Genomic DNA, 24,432 nt, shown 5'->3' with positions numbered 1-24,432 from the left:
GAGAAAACAGTAGTAGGGGTGGTTGGCTAGTCTTTCCAGCATCTGGTCAATGAAAGGAAGTGGGAAGTGGTCCTTCCTTGTGGCTGAGTTTAGCTTCCTGTAGTCAATGCACATCCTATGCCCTGTGACTGTTCTGGTAGGAATCAGCTCATCCTTCTCATTTGTGATGACAGTGATGCCACCCTTCTTAGGAACCACATGAACCGGGCTCACCCAAGTGCTGTCTGAAATTGGGTAGATCACCCCTGCACTCAACAGCTTTAGAATCTCCTTTTTCACAACTTCCATCAGTTTGGGATTCAGTCTTCGCTGGTGCTCTATGGACGTCTTTGACTCATCCTCCAAGTGAATCTTGTGCATGCAAAGATCTGGAGAAATACCTGTAATATCATCCAAAGAGTACCCCAATGCTTTTCTATACTTTCGCAATTTTGAAAGAAGCAAAGCGGTCTCCACATTATTCAGGTTAGCACAAATAATAACAGGATATGTGGAATTCGGTCCCAAGAATGCATACCTCAGCCCAGCTGGGAGGGCTTTAAGTTCCACCTTTGGAGCATTCTCCTCACTCCAATCTGGTTGGGAGGATGACGGTTTGACGGTTTTATCGGTGCCTGAGTCTTCAAGGCTGACATAGGCGACATGCTTCTCAATCGGTGAGGCTGAATCCAAAATCTCAGAAAATCCAACCACTTCTTGGTTCATGAACCCGAACTCACTCTCCTTTTGGGTCAATGCGACTTGTAGAGGATCATCAGTGTGCAACTCTTCATCCATTTCCTCCACCAGTTCAGTCAATGTATCAACCCAGAAAGTCTGTCCATCAATAGTCGGATTTTTCAGCACCTTCTCCACATTGTATCTCATCGCCATGTCTCCTAGACGTAAGTCTATATGCCCATTCTGTACATCAATCATGGCTCCAGCAGTAGCTAAAAACGGTCTGCCCAAAATGAGAGGATCTTTAGGTTCCTCTTCCAGCTCCAGAACTACAAAATCGGTAAGCACGTATCCCTTTCCAACACCAACAGGGATGTTCTCTAGTACACCGACTGGTCTTCGCACTGATCGGTCAGCAAGGACCAAGGAGATCCTTGTAGGTTTGTAGTTCGTCATGCCTAGCCTCTCAGAGACAGAGAAAGGCATTAGGCTCACTCCTGAACCCAGATCGCAGAGACTCTTCTCAAAAGTAAGTGATCCAATGCGGCATGGTAGAACAAATGCTCCGGGATCTTCACGCTTTTTAGGCATGACATTTTGTAGAACTGCGCTACACTCCTCATTGAGCATCAACACACCCCGCTCTAGGCTCATCTTATCGGTAAGAATCTCCTTCATGTACCTTTTAAGAGAAGGTACCATCTTCACCGCTTCAACAAATGGCAATCTCACATGTAACTCCCCAACAAGGTTCTTTAGCTTCTCGTACTCACGTTCTTTGATCTTCTGCCTTGGTCTGGATGGGTATGGAGCCTTAGGAACATAAGCAGGAGGCGCCACATACACCTCTTCAGGTTCGGAGGAATTTGGTTTCGTCGACACGGGATCGGTCGATCCTGATGGACCGGATCGGTCGATCTCCTTCCCCTTGGATCGTTCGATCTGTTCTTGAGATCGGTCGATCTGTTCTTGAGATCGGTCGATCTCTTTTTCTTTCGATTCCTCAATCGTTTTTCCACTCCTAAGTGTTATAGCATTCACAAACTCCTTTGGATTCGTCTCTGACTTCCCTGGTAGAAATCCAGGTGCTGTTCTGCTGCTAGAGGCGGTTTGAGCAACTTGCTTTTCCAAAACTTTCAAATGGGTGTTCAAAGCTTCGAACTTCCCATTAAGCTCTCCATACATGTTATCCACCTTGGTGTTTATCTCTGCAGTGCTATTCTTCTGACCTTCTAGCACCATTTGCAGCATCTTCTTAATTTCGTTATCCTGAGAAGGCTGTGACGAAGAGGCATTTCCTTGATTCTGATAGTTGTTGTACTGCTGCCTTTGCTGAAATCCTGAGTTGCCCGAGTTGTTCCCCTGATATTGATTTCTGTTCTGAAATCCTTGGTTGAACACACTCTGGTTCTGATTCTGGTTCTGCCTGTTTCCTGCCTGAGGGTAGGACTGATGTTGTGGATTCTCCACATTGTTGCTCCGGTAAGACAGATTATTTTGCTGATTTTGATTCCACCCAAGGTTCTGATTGTAGCCTCTGTTGTAGTTTCCTTGACCACCAATGTAGTTCACATCAGCCTGCATATCACTTGAATCATCACCAACAGCTTCTTGTGAGGAACGATAGCCTTGCTCCTCCACAAATTTCACAGATTTCTGATCTCTCTTGAGAAGCATCTCAATCTTGGCATTCAACTCATCTATCTTCTTGGATTCATAACCAACACCCTTCTGGCTGGTATCAAACCTTGACTTGCGGTTTGCTTTGCTGGATGACAGGTTGTTCAACAAGGTGTAAGCTTCTTCAACAGTCTTGGTCATGAAATCACCATTACTTGCTGTGTCCATGGCATCTTGACTCTCTTCATGAACTCCATTATAGAAAATGTTCAGCAAACTCACATCAGTGTAGCCATGGTGAGGGCAGTCCTGTGTGTACTCCTTGAAACGCTCCCAAGCCTCATGAAAGCTTTCTGAATCAAGTTGCTGAAAGCTTCCAATTCTGCTTCTCAGATATGTGGACCTTGACTTGGTGAAGAAATGCTGTAGAAAAGCAGCTCTTGTCTCTTCCCATGTAGTAAGAGATCCTGGAGGGATGGACTTTAACCATCTGATAGCTTTATCAGCTAAGGAAAACGGGAACAACCTGCATTTCAAAGCGCCTTGAGGAACTCCATTATGTCTGCTGGTGTCACAGACTCGCTCAAAATGCTCCAAGTGATACATCGGGTCCTCAGACGGGTTTCCATGAAACGGATTTTTCTCCACCAAATTAATGAGACCAGTCTTGATCTCAAAGTCTCTTCTCTCAATGGGAGGTGGGCGAATCCCAGAACGATCGGCATAGAATGCATCTGGTGTATCATAATGTGCAAGCGTCATCCTAGGCATGCCATAGTCTCCAGCTTGTTGTCTTGCAGCTACACCAGCCTGCTGATTATCACCAGCATTGTTGCCTTCTCGTTCATTTACAGGAATTGGATTTTGCGGGTTGTCCTGAAATTGGTCTTCTTGGTGTTCAGCCATTTCAACCTCTTCAGCGGACTCAAATCTTTTCTTTTTCACTTGTCTCTCTAGGCGGCCGAGCTCTAACTCCAAAGGTATTAAATTCGATGATCCTTTGCTTCTAGTATGAAATCCGCTCATTCACCTGAAAACACAAACAGAAAGAGAAAGACAGAAACATTAGACAAAATAAAAAAATGCTATAGTCTTAAACTGATCATTAACTCTAGGGTGACCAAATGGTCCCCGGCAACGGCGCCAAAAACTTGATGTCTCGAGTTTTAACCCGATTATCTAACTGCAAGTGCACAGTAAAGTACGCAGTAGTAATACGGGATCGAATCCACAGGGACCGATGATCACACGTAGAGTTGCAGACAAGTTAATAGCTACAGCGAATCAAAATATATTTTTGATGGTTTTTATTTAATTTTCTCTAGTGTCACAAAGCATAAACAAGCATGTAAAAAGATTATTTAAACGATTTGAAAACTATTTTAAAACAAACGTTGGGCATTGGGAATTCTCAGGGATTTCTTTTTAATCAAGATACAATTAATGGAAGACACAGGGATATATTAAGAACCGTCTAGAACTCAAACACGATATTAGAATTAACCTACTTCCGTAGCGCTAATTCTCTATGTTATAGAAATCTCCACACTAACTTCCGCTGAGTTTCAATTTCTAAACAAGCATTAAGAACAGGTTCAATATGTTCACAAAGCGCAATAACATCAACTTCCGAGGGTTAAGGACACTTTGCTCATCTAAAGTATTTTCGGAAGTTCAAACAATCACTTTCGGTGCATCAAACAATCTAATATCATGAACTAAGTGATCAATTCAGTTCAAGCAGTAAGAAATCCATTAGATGAAGAACCAAAACGTAATCCCTTAGTCTACACACGTTTTATGGATCAAAACATCAAGAAATCCCCTATGAGAACCCCTAAACCCAACTAGATGACTACTCACACATAACTAAGCAAGAACAAAACGATTTTGATGAAGAAAACATGATAAGATTGTATTAAAACAGAGTAAAGGTTCAGAAGATCTTCTCCAAATGGTTTTGAGATGAACTCCTTCACAAATCTTCACAAATCACACAAAAACAAGTACAAAACACTCAAATCTTCTCTCTAGAACTTGTAAATCTCCTCCTTGGTCGCCCCTGGTCTTTTCTGAGTCTCCAAGGTCGAGTTCTTTTGTGAATTATTGAGGGGAGTGGGTAAAAAGGAGTGAAAAGCTCGTTTGTGCGTGTGGAGCCCGTAGCGCCTGAGATCGGTCGATCCACATGGCTCGGATCGGTCGATCTCGTGTATGAAAGCCTGGGATCGGTCGATCCAGGTAGACCGGATCGGTCAATCTCGTGCTCTGTGCGATCAATACTTCATTCGGTCCATTGTTCGGTCCATCTTGCTTCTGAATAAATCCCGAATGCGTTCTTTTCTTTCAAGCTATCTAGTAACCTGCATATTACACTTAAGAACACCAAAACGCATCAAATAGACCAAAACATTAATTAAAACCGACCATTTAATTGCTCCAAAACGAGTTTAAAACCGTTAAAAACACGGAATATCAGTATGATGTACAATATTCAACAGACGACTTACTAGTAAGTCGTCCAAACCGGACCGAACCTTTAATTTTACAATGTACTTTTAAACCTAACCGGATTATTTACCGGCCAAATATAAGGTGTTTTTTTTATTCACTGTTTTGCGAAAATCAGAAAACCCTAACGCCGTTTCTCTCAAAGGCGATTTTGAAGGCGATTTCCGTCGATTCTCTCTAATCCATCGTTCTCACCGCCGGTTATCTCACCGCCGGTTATCTCTCCGCCGTTATCACCGTCGTTCTCACCACCGTTCTCACAGCCGCTTCCTCTATTTAAGATCCAAGAGGAAACCCTAGCGCGCATTCTCTCAGAGGCGTCTCGTTGAACTCCGCCGCCGGTAAGTTATATCTCTTAATGTCGAGTGATTGATTGAGGAAAAATGAACATAAAACTGGAAGTCTTGGAAGACTTATAATTAAGTCGTCTGGAAAGTCTTCCAGCTGGAATACTTTCCAGACGACTTAATTATAAGTCTTTCAGTTGGAAAACTTGCCAGACGACTTAATTATAAGTCTTTGATTGTTTGAGATGGTTGTCTTTGGTTGTTTTGCAGACAAAAAAATGGAGATGCCAGAACTCCCCCGTAGGATATATACATTAGGGGAAGAGCCCCCCGCAGTGCATAGCATTTCGTATCATATTTGTTGGACGTTGCATGCTGCTTTAAAGAAAGCTCTTCATGATGACGAATATGAAGAGCTGAAGGAGTCGAAGTTGGGAGTTTTCATCAAGTTCCAAGAGATGGGATTTGATTGGGCTTCAAGGCTGGTTCACTATATGCTCGGTTTCCAGCTGGACATAAAGAAGAAGTATGAGCTGTGGAGTCTCGTTGGTCCACAATCTGTGAGTATTTCACCTTTAGAGTTTGAAAACCTCACTGGTCTAAACTACGAGTACATGGAGGACCTTGAGAGACCTCACTGTGTTGTTACAAAGGAGTTGACTTCTTTTTGGGAGATGTTGGGAGTTCATGTCGAAGCTGGGCCATCTACTCAGGAGATAATAGCAGCATTTGAGAGATGCGAAGGGTGGTCTCGGGATGATCGCAAGCGGCTCGCGTACCTTGCCATCTTCACTGGACACATTGAAGGGAGAAAGTATTCAACCCCTACACGGGTTAGGCTCGCAAGGCTAGTGATGAAGCTAGAACGGTTTGAGAATTATCCATGGGGGAGAGTCGCGTTTAAGGTGCTGATGGACTCTGTGAAGGGCAGAGATATTTCGGGTTGTTACACTATTAATGGGTTTGCGCAAGCTCTCCAGGTCTGGGTGTACACAGCTCTTCCGGAATTGGGTGATACTTATGGTAATCCTCTCCCAAACAATCCGTCTCCACCGATACTGGCTTACAGGGTCGCAAAGGACGCAAACAGTTTAAAGAGGCTATCCTCAGTCAGGTATTTACTTCACTCTGGACAATTTCGCAGAAGACTTATAATTAAGTCGTCTGGAAAGTCTTTCAGCTGGATGACTTAGTAGAAGACTTATAATTAAGTCGTATGGGGAGACTATCCAGACTACTTAATTATAAGTCTTCTACTAAGTCTTCCAACTGGAAGACTTTCCAGACGACTTAATTATAAATCGTTTACTAAGTCGTCCAACTGAAAGTCTTTCCAGACGACTTATAATTAAGTCGTCTGCGAAGTCTTTTCTTTCCATCTTTCTTGATCCGTCAAATATCTAAGTTCATATCTTCTATTTACTGCAGACTAGGGTGATCAACTTTGTTCAGAAGGACATTGGTCAAATGTTTCCAAAATGGGAGTTTGATGTTGAGGACACGCCCGCGGAGAACATAATTAAACTCATGTTTGTGAAGAAACCGTGGAAGTGTACCATGGATTGCTGGGAAGTCACCGGTACTTGGGTCAATACAAAGCCGGCGGTTGTGAGTCCGGCGAAGAAAAAGGTAGTGAAGGAAGACAGTCCAAGACCTCGGAAGAAAGCTCGTAAAGAGGCACCTGCAGAAGCTAGTGAAGAGGCAGCTGCAGAGGCTAGTGAAGAGGCAGCTGCAGAGGCTAGTGAAGAGGTGCTACGACTGTTGATGGGTTGACCAAAGAGGATATTAAAACCATGTTCAAGGACATAGCTGATGCCATGAGAGAAGGGTTTGGGACGTGCCTTAAGGAGATCAAGTATCTGTCGGAAAGGGTGGAAGCTGTGGAGAAGAAGGTTGGTATCACCACAAAACGGAAAGGGACATCATCTCAAAACATTACCTCTCCACCTAAACCGACGCTGGAACCCGGGGTTAGTAACAAATCCTCTCCCAACAAGAGATTGACTAGACAAAGTCTTAAGAATAAGAACTGAAAAGTTGCATTTGCTTTGTTTCTTGTCTGTCAGAACATGTATTCTTTGTTTATAGTGTATGGATCTTATATATGTATTTTGTTTCATGTTTGAAGACACTCATTGGTTATTATTGTTTGAAATGGATCTTTGGTTATTATTGTATAAACCCATCTTGTATATTGCTGAGTGAAAGTGTTAATGGGACGAATGCGGGAAGGACGAGCTTGGCGGAGGATAAAGGTCCAGATGTGCCCGCAGCTGTGCCCGCAGATGCTAGTTCCTCGAAAGATAAAGCTCCAGAACCGAGCCTTGTTCTATTGGACAAAAATCAACCCACTGTTTCGGATTTACAGAAGGAGGATGCTAGATATCTGGAAAAGAGGGATGCTGCTTTGGCACTTTGCCATGCAAAGAGTGATCGAACAAGGAAACTTGCTGACCCACAGCAATCTCCTTATACGGCAAACAGCACGGCCAGAGTGATCATTCCAAACAAAAAGCTTTATCCAGGCTATAATCCTTTTGCACCAATTGACAAGAAGAAGTTGAAGGATCTCGTTGATTGGTTGAAAACTTGTCTGTAAGTGTTTGCTTTTCCCATAATAGCTTGCTTTAGTCTACAAAAACTTATTGCTTTTCAACATTTTGTGTTTGCAGTCATTATAGAACACCTCTCGATAAAAAACCACGTAAAAATAGAACTTGGTGGTATCAAATCCTCCGAACCTCCTTAGAGTGGCTGGAGGACTGTGTAAGTCTTCTGCTATGACTTAGATGACTTACTGATAAGTCTTCTTTGTAGACGACTTGGATTGCTATGTGGATATCGATCCCTAAGAGGCACATAGTCGTCTTTGACAGCAATTGTTCCAGTATCTCCCCAAAAGAACTCGATGTGGTAATGAAGCCTTTTCTCTACATGGTCCCTTATCTTCTTGTTGAGTGCGCTTCCTCAGACGAACAACGTGCCCAATACAGCCTCGAGCCATTCACATATGATAGACCGACCAATATACCTCCTGCCCGAGCTGGTGATTATGGCGTGTACACTCTAAAGTACATTGAATGTCATGCTCTTGGGATAGAGTTTAGTAAAAAAGACTTTGCTAAGGCCAACGGGAAGACTATGAGGGATAAGATGGCGATGGATATATTTTAAGAGCTTCCTGATGTGCATGAGTTCGAAAACAAGAACAATGATGCCAACCTGGGTGCGTATGAGGGGTAATAAATAGGCTACGTTAGATTATTCTGTATGATAGATTAGGCTGATGTGTGTATTTGAAATTGATGCCTATTTTGTATTCGAACTTGATCTCTATTTTGTAACTATATTATGCGCAGAAGACTTACAGTTAAGTCGTCTAGAATGTTGGACGACTTAACTATAAGTAGTCTAGAAAGTCTTCTGAGCAGTAACCTTTTGTAACTATATTTCGGATAATATAAAGGGCAAGACCATCTCAAATTTGTTTGGTAGTGCAATTTGACAAAGAAGTTGACACAGATAAGTTCATAACACAAATTTTTAATACATAGAGGAAACACTGGAGAACTAACTGGACGACCTTCTGGACGACTTAATTGAAGGTCTTCTAGAAGACTAAACACTAGACGACTAACTTGAAGGTCTTCTGGAAGAAAAAAACCTGGACGACTAACTAGACGACCTTCTGGACGACTTAATTGAAGGTCTTTTGGAAGAAAAAACCATGGACGACTAACTGGACGACCTTCTGGACGACTTAATTGAAGGTCTTCTGGAAGACTAAACACTGGACGACTAACTTGAAGGTCTTCTAGAAAAAAAACCCTGGACGACTAACTGCACGACCTTCTGGACGACTTAATTGAAGGTCTTCTGGAAGACTAGACACTGGATGACTTACTTGAAGGTCTTCTGGAAGAAAAAACCCTGAACGACTAACTGGACGACCTTCTGGACGACTTAATTAAAGGTCTTCTGGAAGACTAAACACTGGACGACTTACATTGTGGTTTCGTATGGCCAGTTTCCTTGCATTTTGAGCATCTATAAACCCTGTGTTGCTTTCGGGGTTTGCGTCATCTCATCCTGGATAGCTCCAACCAAGATTGCCATCTTGATTTCTTCTGTCTTCCCGGACCACGCTTTACATCCGGAGGAAAGCATGTGCGTTCCTCAACTTGTTGTCCAACACAAGGATATATATTCTCTGAGTATCCTGCAAACAAAAAATCCTTTGAATACACTGGACATACAAGTGTGAAGATATGCAAACCAGCAGATGTTCCAGCAGCTATAGCATGAGAGCAAGGTATTTTCTCCACTGCATAGACACCACAATCACACTTTCCATGTTCCAAATCAACCACACAGTCCATTTTGCCACCTTTCACAAAGAATCGCCATCCATCAATTGGTTCTACCGTCATCGTATCTGCTATCTCCGATCAAACAGCAAGCAAGTATTCAACACCTCGACTATGTTGAGTTGGGAGACTCAAAGCATCTTCTCTCCTTTTCCAAAACCACTTTCCTAGCTTCTCCCTTATGAACTCCAACAGGAACTAAACCGGAAATCCTCTAGCTCGCTTCAAAGCGGAATTAATAGATTCAGCGATGTTGCTTGTCTTTATGTTGTACCTGTCCCCCTGACAATAAACCCTTGACCATATGCTGACGTCAGCATTCTCCAAATACGTTGCAAGGTCCGGGTTTGCACTCCGTATCTCAGCCATGTATCGGTCAAAATCTGAAACCGTATGAGCATAAGCAGCACCTTTCACCAAGTACAAGAGATGTTTCCCTTTATACTTTTTGACAATGTATTCTTGAAGGTGATAATAACATATTCCTCGGGTTGCCCAAGGAAACACCTTATCACACGCACTTTTAATGGCCGCGTGCCGGTCGGAGACTATCACCAGAGGCTGCTCATCAGATACACAACTAGCCAATTTTGTGAAAAACCATTCCCAAGAAGGTTCATCTTCAGCATCTACGATCCCAAAAGCCAATGGAAATATCTGAAAATTCTCATCTTGTGCGGCTGCAACTAACATAACACCTCCATACTTCCCACTTAGGTGAGTCCCATCCACCACAATGACCCTTCTCTGATACTTAAAACCTATGATAGAAGCTCCTAAAGAGAGAAATAGATACTTAAATCTATTGATAGAATCAAGTTCTATAGCCGTGATAGAATCGGGATTTGCTAAGGAGATTTGCTCGAGATATGATGGCAAACGCGAATACCCATCTTCTGCTGATCCTCTCACCAATGTTTGTGCATATAAAAGTACTCTGTATGAAGTGGTGTAATCAAGCGTCATGCCAAACATGTTCTTCATTGCATCAGTGATATGCTGTGGATTCAACCCATCAATGATTCCAACACGATCAATGAAAAGCCTACCAACATACTTCGGAGTACAATATCTCCGCTGAGCGAGTCGGTCTCCCACTGAGCATGTATGTTTTTCCACATACTTTGTTACCCAAAACGTGTTTGTCCCATGTTTCACACTCGCTCTGACCTTCCATTGACAACCACTAACCGGACATGTTGTCACAAGGAGAGTTTTCGTTGACTTGTATATTCTGAAGGAGAACCTAAACCTCACTGCTGTCAACCGCAGCTCGGAAAGCAGTGCATCCTTGCTAACAAAACTCTGGGTTTACATAGATACTGTTACCATTCGATCTTCCTCCTTCAATCTTTTTGATATCTTCAAAACACATATTATCATCTTCCTCATCCTCATCTTCAACCTTTCCATAAACACTGTAATCCTCACCATTCTCGTCCGCTTCAGCAACAATAGAAATACCAACATCCTCCAACCCATCGTCCTCCTTCCCATCATCTTCCTCCCCATCATGATTTTCATCTTCGACCAAATCATCATCATCATCTTCAAAACAATATCACTTTTAAAACTAATAGAATTTTAAAATAATTTTAAACCAGTTATTTGAAAATAATAAGTTTTCAAACAATCTTTAAATTATTGATAAAGTATATATAAATCTCACTTTTAACCGATTGTTGCTAATGTGAAGTGTCATGTTACAGATAAATAAGTATTAATAAAATGTATAAACTCTTATTTACATTCAACATAAAAAAAATATGGCACTTCAATATTAAAAATCATTGAAACAAATAGAAAAGAAAGAAAGAGAGAGATATTTATCACTCCAAATGATGGGAAAGTTGCCAAATATGAATCACAACTTGATTTCAAACACAAAAGTAAACCCAAACTTGAATCAAATGAAAAAGTAACATAAAAGGCTATTGAAATTACAACCAGCCCCTTGTGGACAAACAAAAAAACCGAAATTTTTTACGTTTTTAACCCTCGTAAGTCGTCTGGTCTAGTTCTACTTAGAAATAATTTAAATTTTTTGTAAAAAATATTTTGATAAGTAAAAAATTGAAATCATGTAATTAACATATGTTTTAAGAGATATAAATTAAGATATAACAAAATTTAATTGTTTTCAACATAGATGAGTGAAAGTAGTGAGTCATGATATTCTTTGGTTTAGGCTTTGCCAACATATGTTGTAGTATTGTATGTGTTCTTAGGGTTAGATTTTGGAATGCATAAATGTTTTTTTGAAAACTTTAAAATTTACCTAAGTGTGTTTATTTCTGTGTATAGTAAACATTATTTAAGTATAACTACGGCTTTATAACGTGGTTAGTTAGTTAATTTAGTCAATTTAGTTTAGGGGTTAAATATAGGGTCTGGGACGACTTACTAGTAAGTCGTATGATGTACAGTATTCAACAGACGACTTACTAGTAAGTCGTCCAAACCGGACCGAACCTTTAATTTTACAATGTACTTTTAAACCTAACCGGATTATTTACCGGCCAAATATAAGGTGTTTTTTTATTCACTGTTTTGCGAAAATCAGAAAACCCTAACGCCGTTTCTCTCAAAGGCGATTTCGAAGGCGATTTCCGTCGATTCTCTCTAATCCATCATTCTCACCGCCGGTTATCTCACCGCCGGTTATCTCTCCGCCGTTATCACCGTCGTTCTCACCACCGTTCTCACAGCCGCTTCCTCTATTTAAGATCCGAGAGGAAACCCTAGCGCGCATTCTCTCAGAGGCGTCTCGTTGAACTCCGCCGCCGGTAAGTTATATCTCTTAATGTCGAGTGATTGATTGAGGAAAAATGAACATAAAACTGGAAGTCTTGGAAGACTTATAATTAAGTCGTCTGGAAAGTCTTCCAGCTGGAATACTTTCCAGACGACTTAATTATAAGTCTTTCAGTTGGAAAACTTGCCAGACGACTTAATTATAAGTCTTTGATTGTTTGAGATGGTTGTCTTTGGTTGTTTTGCAGACAAAAAAAATGGAGATGCCAGAACTCCCCCGTAGGATATATACATTAGGGGAAGAGCCCCCCGCAGTGCATAGCATTTCGTATCATATTTGTTGGACGTTGCATGCTGCTTTAAAGAAAGCTCTTCATGATGACGAATATGAAGAGCTGAAGGAGTCGAAGTTGGGAGTTTTCATCAAGTTCCAAGAGATGGGATTTGATTGGGCTTCAAGGCTGGTTCACTATATGCTCGGTTTCCAGCTGGACATAAAGAAGAAGTATGAGCTGTGAAGTCTCGTTGGTCCACAATCTGTGGGTATTTCACCTTTAGAGTTTGAAAACCTCACTGGTCTAAACTGCGAGTACATGGATGACCTTGAGAAACCTCACTGTGTTGTTACAAAGGAGTTGACTTCTTTTTGGGAGATGTTGGGAGTTCATGTCGAAGCTGGGCCATCTACTCAGGAGATAATAGCAGCATTTGAGAGATGAGAAGGGTGGTCTCGGGATGATCACAAGCGGCTCGCGTACCTTGCCATCTTCACTGGACACATTGAAGGGAGAAAGTATTCAACCCCTACACGGGTTAGGCTCGCAAGGCTAGTGATGAAGCTAGAACGGTTTGAGAATTATCCATGGGGGAGAGTCGCGTTTAAGGTGCTGATGGACTCTGTGAAGGGCAGAGATATTTCGGGTTGTTACACTATTAATGGGTTTGCGCAAGCTCTCCAGGTCTGGGTGTACACAGCTCTTCCGGAATTGGGTGATACTTATGGTAATCCTCTCCCAAACAATCCGTCTCCACCGATACTGGCTTACAAGGGTCGCAAAGGACGCAAACAGTTTAAAGAGGCTATCCTCAGTCAGGTATTTACTTCACTCTGGACGATTTCGCAGAAGACTTATAATTAAGTCGTCTGGAAAGTCTTTCAGCTGGATGACTTAGTAGAAGACTTATAATTAAGTCGTATGGGAAGACTATCCAGACTACTTAATTATAAGTCTTCTACTAAGTCTTCCAGCTGGAAGACTTTCCAGACGACTTAATTATAAATCGTTTACTAAGTCGTCCAACTGAAAGTCTTTCCAGACGACTTATAATTAAGTCGTCTGCGAAGTCTTTTCTTTCCATCTTTCTTGATCCGTCAAATATCTAAGTTCATATCTTCTATTTACTGCAGACTAGGGTGATCAACTTTGTTCAGAAGGACATTGGTCAAATGTTTCCAAAATGGGAGTTTGATGTTGAGGACACGCCCGCGGAGAACATAATTAAACTCATGTTTGTGAAGAAACCGTGGAAGTGTACCATGGATTGCTGGGAAGTCACCGGTACTTGGGTCAATACAAAGCCGGCGGTTGTGAGTCCGGCGAAGAAAAAGGTAGTGAAGGAAGACAGTCCAAGACCTCGGAAGAAAGCTCGTAAAGAGGCACCTGCAGAAGCTAGTGAAGAGGCAGCTGCAGAGGCTAGTGAAGAGGCAGCTGCAGAGGCTAGTGAAGAGGTGCTACGACTGTTGATGGGTTGACCAAAGAGGATATTAAAACCATGTTCAAGGACATAGCTGATGCCATGAGAGAAGGGTTTGGGACGTGCCTTAAGGAGATCAAGTATCTGTCGGAAAGGGTGGAAGCTGTGGAGAAGAAGGTTGGTATCACCACAAAACGGAAAGGGACATCATCTCAAAACATTACCTCTCCACCTAAATCGACGCTGGAACCCGGGGTTAGTAACAAATCCTCTCCCAACAAGAGATTGACTAGACAAAGTCTTAAGAATAAGAACTGAAAAGTTGCATTTGCTTTGTTTCTTGTCTGTCAGAACATGTATTCTTTGTTTATAGTGTATGGATCTTATATATGTATTTTGTTTCATGTTTGAAGACACTCATTGGTTATTATTGTTTGAAATGGATCTTTGGTTATTATTGTATAAACCCATCTTGTATATTGCTGAGTGAAAGTGTTAATGGGACGAATGCGGGAAGGACGAGCTTGGCGGAGGATAAAGGTCCAGATGTGCCCGCAGCTGTGCCCGCAGATGCTAGTTCCTCGAAAGATAAAGCTCCAGAACCGAGCCTTGTTCTATTGGACAAAAATCAACCCACTGTTTCGGATTTACAGAAGGAGGATGCTAGATATCTGGAAAAGAGGGATGCTGCTTTGGCACTTTGCCGTGCAAAGAGTGATCGAACAAGGAAACTTGCTGCCTCACAGCAATCTCCTTATACGGCAAACAGCACGGCCAGAGTGATCATTCCAAACAAAAAGCTTTATCCAGGCTATAATCCTTTTGCACCAATTGACAAGAAGAAGTTGAAGGATCTCGTTGATTGGTTGAAAACTTGTCTGTAAGTGTTTGATTTTCCCATAATAGCTTGCTTTAGTCTACAAAAACTTATTGCTTTTCAACATTTTGTGTTTGCAGTCATTATAGAACACCTCTCGATAAAAAACCACGTAAAAATAGAACTTGGTGGTATCAAATCCTCCGAACCTCCTTAGAGTGGCTGGAGGACTGTGTAAGTCTTCTGCTATGACTTAGATGACTTACTGATAAGTCTTCTTTGTAGACGACTTGGATTGCTATGTGGATATCGATCCCTAAGAGGCACATAGTCGTCTTTGACAGCAATTGTTCCAGTATCTCCCCAAAAGAACTCGATGTGGTAATGAAGCCTTTTCTCTACATGGTCCCTTATCTTCTTGTTGAGTGCGCTTCCTCAGACGAACAACGTGCCCAATACAGCCTCGAGCCATTCACATATGATAGACCGACCAATATACCTCCTGCCCGAGCTGGTGATTATGGCGTGTACACTCTAAAGTACATTGAATGTCATGCTCTTGGGATAGAGTTTAGTAAAAAAGACTTTGCTAAGGCCAACGGGAAGACTATGAGGGATAAGATGGCGATGGATATATTTTAAGAGCTTCCTGATGTGCATGAGTTCGAAAACAAGAACAATGATGCCAACCTGGGTGCGTATGAGGGGTAATAAATAGGCTACGTTAGATTATTTTGTATGATAGATTAGGCTGATGTGTGTATTTGAAATTGATGCCTATTTTGTATTCGAACTTGATCTCTATTTTGTAACTATATTCTGCGCAGAAGACTTACAGTTAAGTCGTCTAGAATGTTGGACGACTTAACTATAAGTAGTCTGGAAAGTCTTCTGAGCAGTAACCTTTTGTAACTATATTTCGGATAATATAAAGGGCAAGACCATCTCAAATTTGTTTGGTAGTGCAATTTGACAAAGAAGTTGACACAGATAAGTTCATAACACAAATTTTTAATACATAGAGGAAACACTTGACGACTAACTGGACGACCATCTGGACGACTTAATTGAAGGTCTTCTAGAAGACTAAACACTAGACGACTAACTTGAAGGTCTTCTGGAAGAAAAAAACATGGACGACTAACTAGACGACCTTCTGGACGACTTAATTGAAGGTCTTTTGGAAGAAAAAACCCTGGACGACTAACTGGACGACCTTCTGGACGACTTAATTGAAGGTTTTCTGGAAGACTAAACACTGGACGACTAACTTGAAGGTCTTCTAGAAGAAAAAACCCTGGACGACTAACTGGACGACTAACTGAACGACCTTCTGGACGACTTAATTGAACGTCTTCTGGAAGACTAGACACTGGATGACTTACTTGAAGGTCTTCTGGAAGAAAAAACCCCACAGCTGTGCCCGAAGATGCTAGTTCCTCGAAAGATAAAGCTCCAGAACCGAGCCTTGTTCTATTGGACAAAAATCAACCCACTGTTTCGGATATACAGAAGGAGGATGCTAGATATCAGGAAAAGAGGGATGCTGCTTTGGCACTTTGCCGTGCAAAGAGTGATCGAACTAGGAAACTTGCTGCCTCACAGCAATCTCCTTATACGGCAAACAGCACGGTCAGAGTGATCATTCCAAACAAAAAGCTTTATCCAGGCTATAATCCTTTTGCACCAATTGACAAGAAGAAGTTGAAGGAGCTCGCTGATTGGTTGAAAACTTGTCCGTAAGTATTTGCTTTTCCCATAATAGCTTGCTTTAGTCTACAAAAACTTATTGCTTTTCAACATTTTGTGTTTGCAGTCATTATAGAATACCTCTCGATAAAAAACCACGTAAAAATAAAACTTGGTTGTATCAAATCCTCCGAACCTCCTTAGAGTGGTTGTAGGACTGTGTAAGTCTTCTGCTATGACTTAGATGACTTACTGATAAGTCTTCTTTGTAGACGACTTGGATTGCTATGTGGATATCGATCCCTAAGAGGCACATAGTCGTCTTTGACAGCATTTGTTCCAGTATCTCACCAAAAGAACTCGATGTGGTAATGAAGCCTTTTCTCTACATGGTCCCTTATCTGCTTGTTGAGTGCGCTTCCTCGGATGAACAACGTGCCCAATACAGCCTGGAGCCATTCACATATGATAGACCGACCAATATACCTCCGGCTCGAGCTGGTGATTGTGGCATGTACACTCTAAAGTACATTGAATGTCATGCTCTTGGGATAGAGTTTAGTAAAAAAAACTTTGGTAAGGCCAACGGGAAGACTATGAGGATAAGATGGTGGTGGATATATTTTAAGAGCTTCCTGATGCGCATGAGTTCGAAAACAAGAACAATGATGCCAACCTGGGTGCGTATGAGGGGTGATAAATAGGCTACGTTAGATTATTTTGTATTATAGATTAGGCGGATGTGTGTATTTGAACTTGATGCCTATTTTGTATCCGAACTTGATCTATATTTTGTAACTATATTCTGCGCAGAAGACTTACAGTTAAGTCGTCTAGAATGTTGGACGACTTAACTATAAGTAGTCTGGAAAGTCTTCTGAGCAGTGACCTTTTGTAACTATATTTTGGATAATATAAAGGGCAAGACCATCTCAAATTTGTTTGGTAGTGCAATTTGACAAAGAAGTTGACACAGATAAGTTCATAACACAAATTTTTAATACATAGAGTAAACACTGGACGACTAACTGTACGACCTTCTGGACGACTTAATTGAAGGTTTTCTAGAAGACTAAACACTGGACGACTAACTTGAAGGTCTTCTGGAAGAAAAAAACCTCGACGACTAACTTGACGACCTTCTAAAAGACTTAATTGAAGGTCTTCTGGAAGAAGAAATAAGGGAGAGAAGATTTACCGGTTCAGATTTTAGAGGAACCACTCGGCGGCGAACTCCTACGAATTAATGTATCGCTGTCGGAGATTTTTTTTAAACTTTCGATATAAACAGGAAGAAGTCTTTATCTCTTTGTTGTCGGCAGAGAGAATTTGATGACTGGGGTTGGACCGGAACATAATTTAAACAAAATTAAATTTAGACCCATTTTAAATTTAAATTATGAAAAAGCCCAGAAACTTAGGACCATTAAATACATAAATAAACACTTATTTAAACTAACTTTTAATAATGAAACATATGTCTCAAATTGATAATTTTGTTTATATTTATAATATAGATACTATTAAAAATAAAAAGAATATTTTTACTTTTTTTTTTGAGAAACTAATATTTTTACTACTTGGGTTTATATTTGGGTAGTTTGGTAGTTGATATACATACAAATAAATGTAACAAAAATATTTGCTGATAACACTATATCTACCTCATTCTCAAATTTCTATACTTATAAACACAAATTAATATTCAAATAGATTTCAAACAAATTCCACAAAAACACAAACACATGATCAAATTTCATATAAACCAATAGTGCCTATGCAAACCAGGTATATTTTTCATATAATCATCAAAATTATATGATTCAAAACCGGAATTTCATAATTATTAAAAATAAATCAAAAATTAACCCGCGCTTCCCAAGCGCGGGTCAAAATCTAGTTTAGTTTTAAAAACGCTTCAAAAAGCTTAATTTCGTAGTAACACTTTGTTTACAGTAGTCTATGTATTAAAATAACAGTAGTCTATGAGGGGTGATAAATACGCTATGTTGGATTATTTTGTATGATAGATTAGGCTGATGTGTGTATTTGAACTTGATGCCTATTTTGTATTTGAATTTGATGATCCCTATTTTGTAACTATATTCTGCGCAGAAGACTTACAGTTAAGTCGTCTGGAATGTTGGACGACTTAACTATAAGTAGTTTGGAAAGTCTTCTGAGCAGTGACCTTTTGTAACTATATTTCGGATAATATAAAGGGCAAGACCATCTCAAATTTGTTTGGTAGTGCAATTTGACAAAGAAGTTGACACAGATAAGTTCATAACACAAATTTTTAATACATAGAGTAAACACTGGACGACTAACTGTACGACCTTCTGGACGACTTAATTGAAGGTCTTCTAGAAGACTAAACACTGGACGACTAACTTGAAGGTCTTCTAGAAGAAAAAAACATCGACGACTAACTTGACGACCTTCTAAAAGACTTAATTGAAGGTCTTCTGGAAGCTTAAACACTGGACGACTAACATGAAGGTCTTCTGGAATAAAAAACGATGGATGACTAACTGGACGACTTAATTGAAGGTCTTCTGGAAGACTAAACACTGGAAGACTAACTTGAAGGTCTTCTGGAAGAAAAAACCGTAGACGACTAACTGGACGACCTTCTGGACGACTTAATTGAAGGTCTTCTGGAAGACTAAACACTGGACGACTTACTTGAAGGTCATCTAAAAGACTAAACACTGAACGACCTTCTGGACGACTTAATTGAAAGTCTTCTAGATGACTAAACACTGGACGACTTACATTGTGGTTTCGTATTGCCAGTTTCCGTGCATTTTGAGCATCTATAAACCCTGTGTTGCTTCCGGGGTTTGCGTCCTCTCATCCTGGATAGCTCCAACCAAGATTGCCATCTTGATTTCTTCTGTCTTCCCGGACCACGCTTTACATCCGGAGGAAAGCATGTGAGTTCCTCAACTTGTTGTCCAACACAAGGATATATATTCTCTGAGTATCCTGCAAACAGAAAATCCTTTGAGTACACTGGACATACAAGTGTGGAGATATGCAAACCAGCAGATGTTCCAGCAGCTATAGCATGAGAGCAAGGTATTTTCTCCACTGCATAGACACCACAATCACACTTTCCATGTTCCAAACCAACCACACAGTCCATTTTGCCACCTTTCACAAAGAATCGTCATCCATCAATTGGTTGTACTGTCATCATATTTGCTATCTCCGATCGAACAGCAAGCAAGTATTCAACACCTCGACTATGTTGAGTTGGGAGACTCAAAGCATCTTCTCTCCTTTTCCAAAACCACTTTCCTAGCTTCTCCCTTATGAACTCCAACGGGAACTAAACCGGAAATCCTCTAGCTCGCTTCAGAGCGGAATTAATAGATTCAGCGATGTTGCTTGTCTTTATGTTGTACCTGTCCCCCTGACAATAAACCCTTGACCATAGGCTGACGTCAGCATTCTCCAAATACGTTGCAAGGTCCGGGTTTGCACTTCGTATCTCAGTCATGTACCGGTCAAAATCTGAAACCGTATGAGCATAAGCAGCACCTTTCACCAAGTACAAGAGATGTTTCCCTTTATACTTTTTGACAATGTTCTCTTGAATGTGATAATAACATATTCCTCGGGTTGCCCAAGGAAACACCTTATCACACGCACTTTTAATGGCCATGTGCCGGTCGGAGACTATCACTAGAGGCTGCTCATCAGATACACAACTAGCCAATTTTGTGAAAAACCATTCCCAAGAAGGTTCATCTTCAGCATCTATGATCCCAAAAGCCAATGGAAATATCTGAAAATTCTCATCTTGTGCGGCTGCAACTAACATAACACCTCCATACTTCCCACTTAGGTGAGTCCCATCCACCACAATGACCCTTCTCTGATACTTAAAACCTTTGATAGAAGCTCCTAAAGAGAGAAATACATACTTAAATCTATTGATAGAATCAAGTTCTATAGTCGTGATAGAATCGGGATTTGCTAAGGAGATTTGCTCGAGATATGATGGCAAACGCGGATACCCATCTTCTGCTTATCCTCTCACCAATGTTTGTGCATATAAAAGTACTATGTATGAAGTGGTGTAATCAAGCGTCATGCCAAACATGTTCTTCATTGCATCAGTGATATGCTGCGGATTCAACCCACCAATGATTCCAACACGATCAATGAAAAGTCTACCAACATACTTCCGAGTACAAAGTCTCCGCTGAGCGAGTCGGTCTCCCACTGAGCATGTATGTTTTTCCACATACTTTGTTACCCAAAACGTGTTTGTCCCATGTTTCACACTCGCTCTGACCTTCCATTGACAACCACTAACCGGACATGTTGTCACAAGGAGAGTTTTCGTTGACTTATATATTCTGAAGGAGAACCTAAACATCACTGCTGTCAACCGCAGCTCGGAAAGCAGTGCATCCTGGCTAACAAAACTCTGGTTGACATAGATACTGTTACCATTCGATCTTCCTCCTTCAATCTTTTTGATATCTTCAAAACACATATCATCATCTTCCTCATCCTCATCTTCAACCTTTCCATAAACACTGTAATCCTCACCATTCTCGTCCGCTTCAGCAACAATAGAGATACCAGCATCCTCCTCCCCATCATCCTCCTCCCCATCATGATTTTCATCTTCAACCAAATCATCATCATCATCTTCAAAACATTCATCAGCTTCATCAGCTTCATCATCTGCTTCCCTGAACTCTGAAACCATTTCCACCTTGCTACGGCTTGATACACAAAGCCGTACTCCATGCGTTTTGGTTATCTCGTGCAAGTTTCGACTTGTCTATCACTTGTAACATTAATAGGAGGGGTGTCTGGAGCCTGTATCATTTCTGCTGATAATGAGTAGGTTATCTCCACAGATTATGTGCTCATGTCCAGGTTTTAATCTTCTTGAGTCATTGCAACAAGTTCAGCATGTGTCGAACCTTCCCCCCAAAAAATGATTATCGCTCCTTTGACATTATCAACCTCAAAATCCCAACGGCAATCTTTCAACAACCATTCTCCATACACTGCATGTAACTGACGCATCATCTACAAAAATTCAAAATTAAAACACATTAGTAAACATAGAGAAAATAAAAGTTTACTAAACATTGACGCAGACGACATACCAGTAAGTCGTCTGGAAGACTTACCAGTAAGTCGTCCAAATAGGTCATTTTTGCAATTGAATTTTAAATAGGACGACTTACAAGTAAGTCGTCCAGCTTTGTTTGTTAAGTCTTCTCAGGTTAGTTTGCAATTCGAAAAAGAAACTTAAATATTTAACTTTACCCAAACGACTTACTTGAAAGTCGTCCAGGCAGACGACGTACGAGAAAGTCGTCCAAGATAAGCAAGGTTTGACCAGAATCTAGGAAATAAATCTGGACGACTTTGCTTATCCTGGACGACTTTCAAGTAAGTCGTCTTACTTGACGACTTCCGCGTAAGTCGTCTGGGAAAAGTTAAATATTTAAGTTTTATTTTCCAATTGCAAAAGTAATCTGAGACAACTTACATATAAGTCGTCCAGGTTTAATAAAATATTGAAATTTTTGTTTTCCCGGAGACGACTTACTGGTAAGTCGTCCAGGAAAAGTCAAATATCTGACACAATTCGGTCAAATGCAAAACTAACCCGTTTATCCTAGACGACTTATCAGTAAGTCGTCTAGGGTATTCACTAGATTTTTTTTAACAAACAAAGATGACGACGTTTGACCAGAAAACTTACCCGTAAGTCTTCTACAGCCAGATTACTTACGGGTAAGTCTTCTACACGAACAGATCTGGAAAAAATTCTAATTTCATACCTTAAACTAGTGAGATGACTTCCTTAGCACACAGAGTCTTCTCCAACCACCCAGAATCTCAAACGAAAGTAACCCACCAAGAATAGTATGCTTGAATGACACTATCAACCATAAAAAAAATTTGAATCAAAAGCTTGAGTTTTTTGGATGAATATGGAGGCAAAGTGAAAGAGATGTTGGTTTTAGTTCATAACAAGTGAGAAAGAGAGAGTGTAAATCGATTTTAGGTGCATTAAGAGCTTCAAATTGGTTGTTCATGGTGGTTGGGGTATTGATGACAATGACAATCTTGTAATTACTTGAAGATGATGAGGGTGAGAGAGTAAAAATGTCATTTTCAGAAAAAAAAGATTTCATGGCATTTTCATGAATTATATGAACTTGTGGGGTGAATAGGACAAAAGAAAAATCCAAAAAAAACATGGGTTAGTTTTAGGTTTGACTTTGAATTTTGAGTCAATTTTGCAAAAAACCCCCAAATGATTATAAAATAGATTTGGTGAAACACATATATACATCTATTAGAAATAGAGAAAAAAAAGGCAAGATCCAATAGAAAAATCATCCTTTTGGGATACATCAGATCAATTGTGTAACTTTCTATGATATTAGTTCATAATGAATTTACAAACCACTTAAGGGGGATGTATTGAAATATTGATTTAAGAATGGTTTGATGGATTTTAGATATGGTGGGATTTAAGGAGAGTTTGAGTAAATATAACTGATGTTGGTAAAATCTAAAAAGGACGGAAAAAATAAGTGATGATTTGATAATATTTTTTTTAACTTTCAGAATAGTTTAGATGATTTGAAATAATTCTTAACTCTAATTTTGGTTAAAGTCAGTCACTTTTCCAAGTCCAACTTTTGATTATGCAACTCTTGCAGATGCAAGCAATGGAATGTCTTTCATAAGTCCTCAGCGAGTCAACGTCAAATACTTTCACCCATAGAACATAACCTTTTTTTTGTAACTACACAGAACATAACTTTGAGGATACATACACTGAAATATTCATATGACCATCATTTATTCATCTCATGTTTTACTTAAAATCTGCCAGAGCCAAACCATAAATTGAAAGGAAAGTCAAGTTCTTGATCGGCACCTCATTTTTCTATGACAATCAACTCTTTATTGGACTTTAACTGTAGTAGTCTGGCTCGTGTTTCTATCACAACAAAATCTTAGTCCACCAAACCAACGAGTCATAAAGTAGAGATAAGAGAGTAATCACAATCTCATACCTGTGTCTCTCTTTCTCTTTTATTCTGCAGACTCATGTTTAACAAAAGAGAACAACTTGCTTAATTACGTTAAAATACTTTTTAACATCATTTTTTTTAACATTGCTGCCAATGGGAAGAACACTAACAAGAAACAGATGATCGGCTATTAAAATTAGAGATTTTTATTTGATTGGCAAAGGAGCTTGAGAATCTGGGGAATGATAAATCAATGATGTCAGAGGATGAGAGGTAGATTGAACAATGTCTCACTCTTCACATATTTGAACTCTTTTATTTTGAAATATCTCCGAATAACTAATGTAGAGGTGGAATTTCATTATCACTATTTTTAACTACAAATGGATGTAAAGTCTACTCAAATCCATTTCATAAATTTTGTTTCAAAAAATTGTTTAGTTTTCAATAATAATGGATTTGATATGGTCTTTATGAATTATTGATGAAATAACAGAACATTTCAGATGATTTTTGAAGGCTTTACCTAAATCTCATATTCAATAACAGATGATTTGAGAAGATATTTAGAAATCATTAGTTGAATAACATGAGATTTTAATGAAAATCTATAATCTCTTAAAACTCTTGATCCAATACACCCCCTAAAAGTATGGAGTTTATACTATATATTTTTTTAATAAAAGTATAAATTCTTGCCAAATAAATATTTGAATTTCGATGACCAAATTTATAACAAACACATGGTTCTAAGCTACTACGATTATTTCACTACACTCTCATTAGTTCCTTATTTTCTTCTTTTCGTTTATCATTCATCAAACCCTAAGCCACCTGAGAACCAACATACGTACGAAGAAAGAAAAGAGAAGACGAAAGATTTGATTGGTGCTGCCAATACTCGGAGCCCTGGTACAATATTGATTCGGTTCAAGGATATTCTTTACTTCTCCAAGTCAATTTTCAAACTAGAGACTTTGAGAAAACATAATCGGAGCCCT

General features: G+C 40.0%; 1 non-coding gene and 2 pseudogenes across 1 annotated transcript; all 3 read left to right on the top strand.

Moving 5' to 3' along the window:
• The first annotated feature begins 2,569 nt into the window (after nucleotides 1-2,569).
• LOC125592140 lies at nucleotides 2,570-2,676 on the top strand. Its single transcript, XR_007327989.1, has one exon. It is a non-coding gene; the product is annotated as a small nucleolar RNA R71 (small nucleolar RNA).
• A 2,677-nt stretch (nucleotides 2,677-5,353) lies between these two features.
• On the top strand, nucleotides 5,354-8,445 carry LOC111208969 (annotated as a pseudogene).
• Nucleotides 8,446-12,453: 4,008 nt separating this feature from the next.
• On the top strand, nucleotides 12,454-15,611 carry LOC125591632 (annotated as a pseudogene).
• Nucleotides 15,612-24,432: the final 8,821 nt, after the last annotated feature.

The sequence above is a fragment of the Brassica napus genome, chromosome C8, assembly GCF_020379485.1.
Source record: "Brassica napus cultivar Da-Ae chromosome C8, Da-Ae, whole genome shotgun sequence".
Classification (NCBI taxonomy): Eukaryota; Viridiplantae; Streptophyta; class Magnoliopsida; order Brassicales; family Brassicaceae; genus Brassica; species Brassica napus.
The sequence above is the reverse complement of the archived record's forward strand: the minus strand, read 5'-3'. Positions and strand labels throughout refer to the sequence as shown.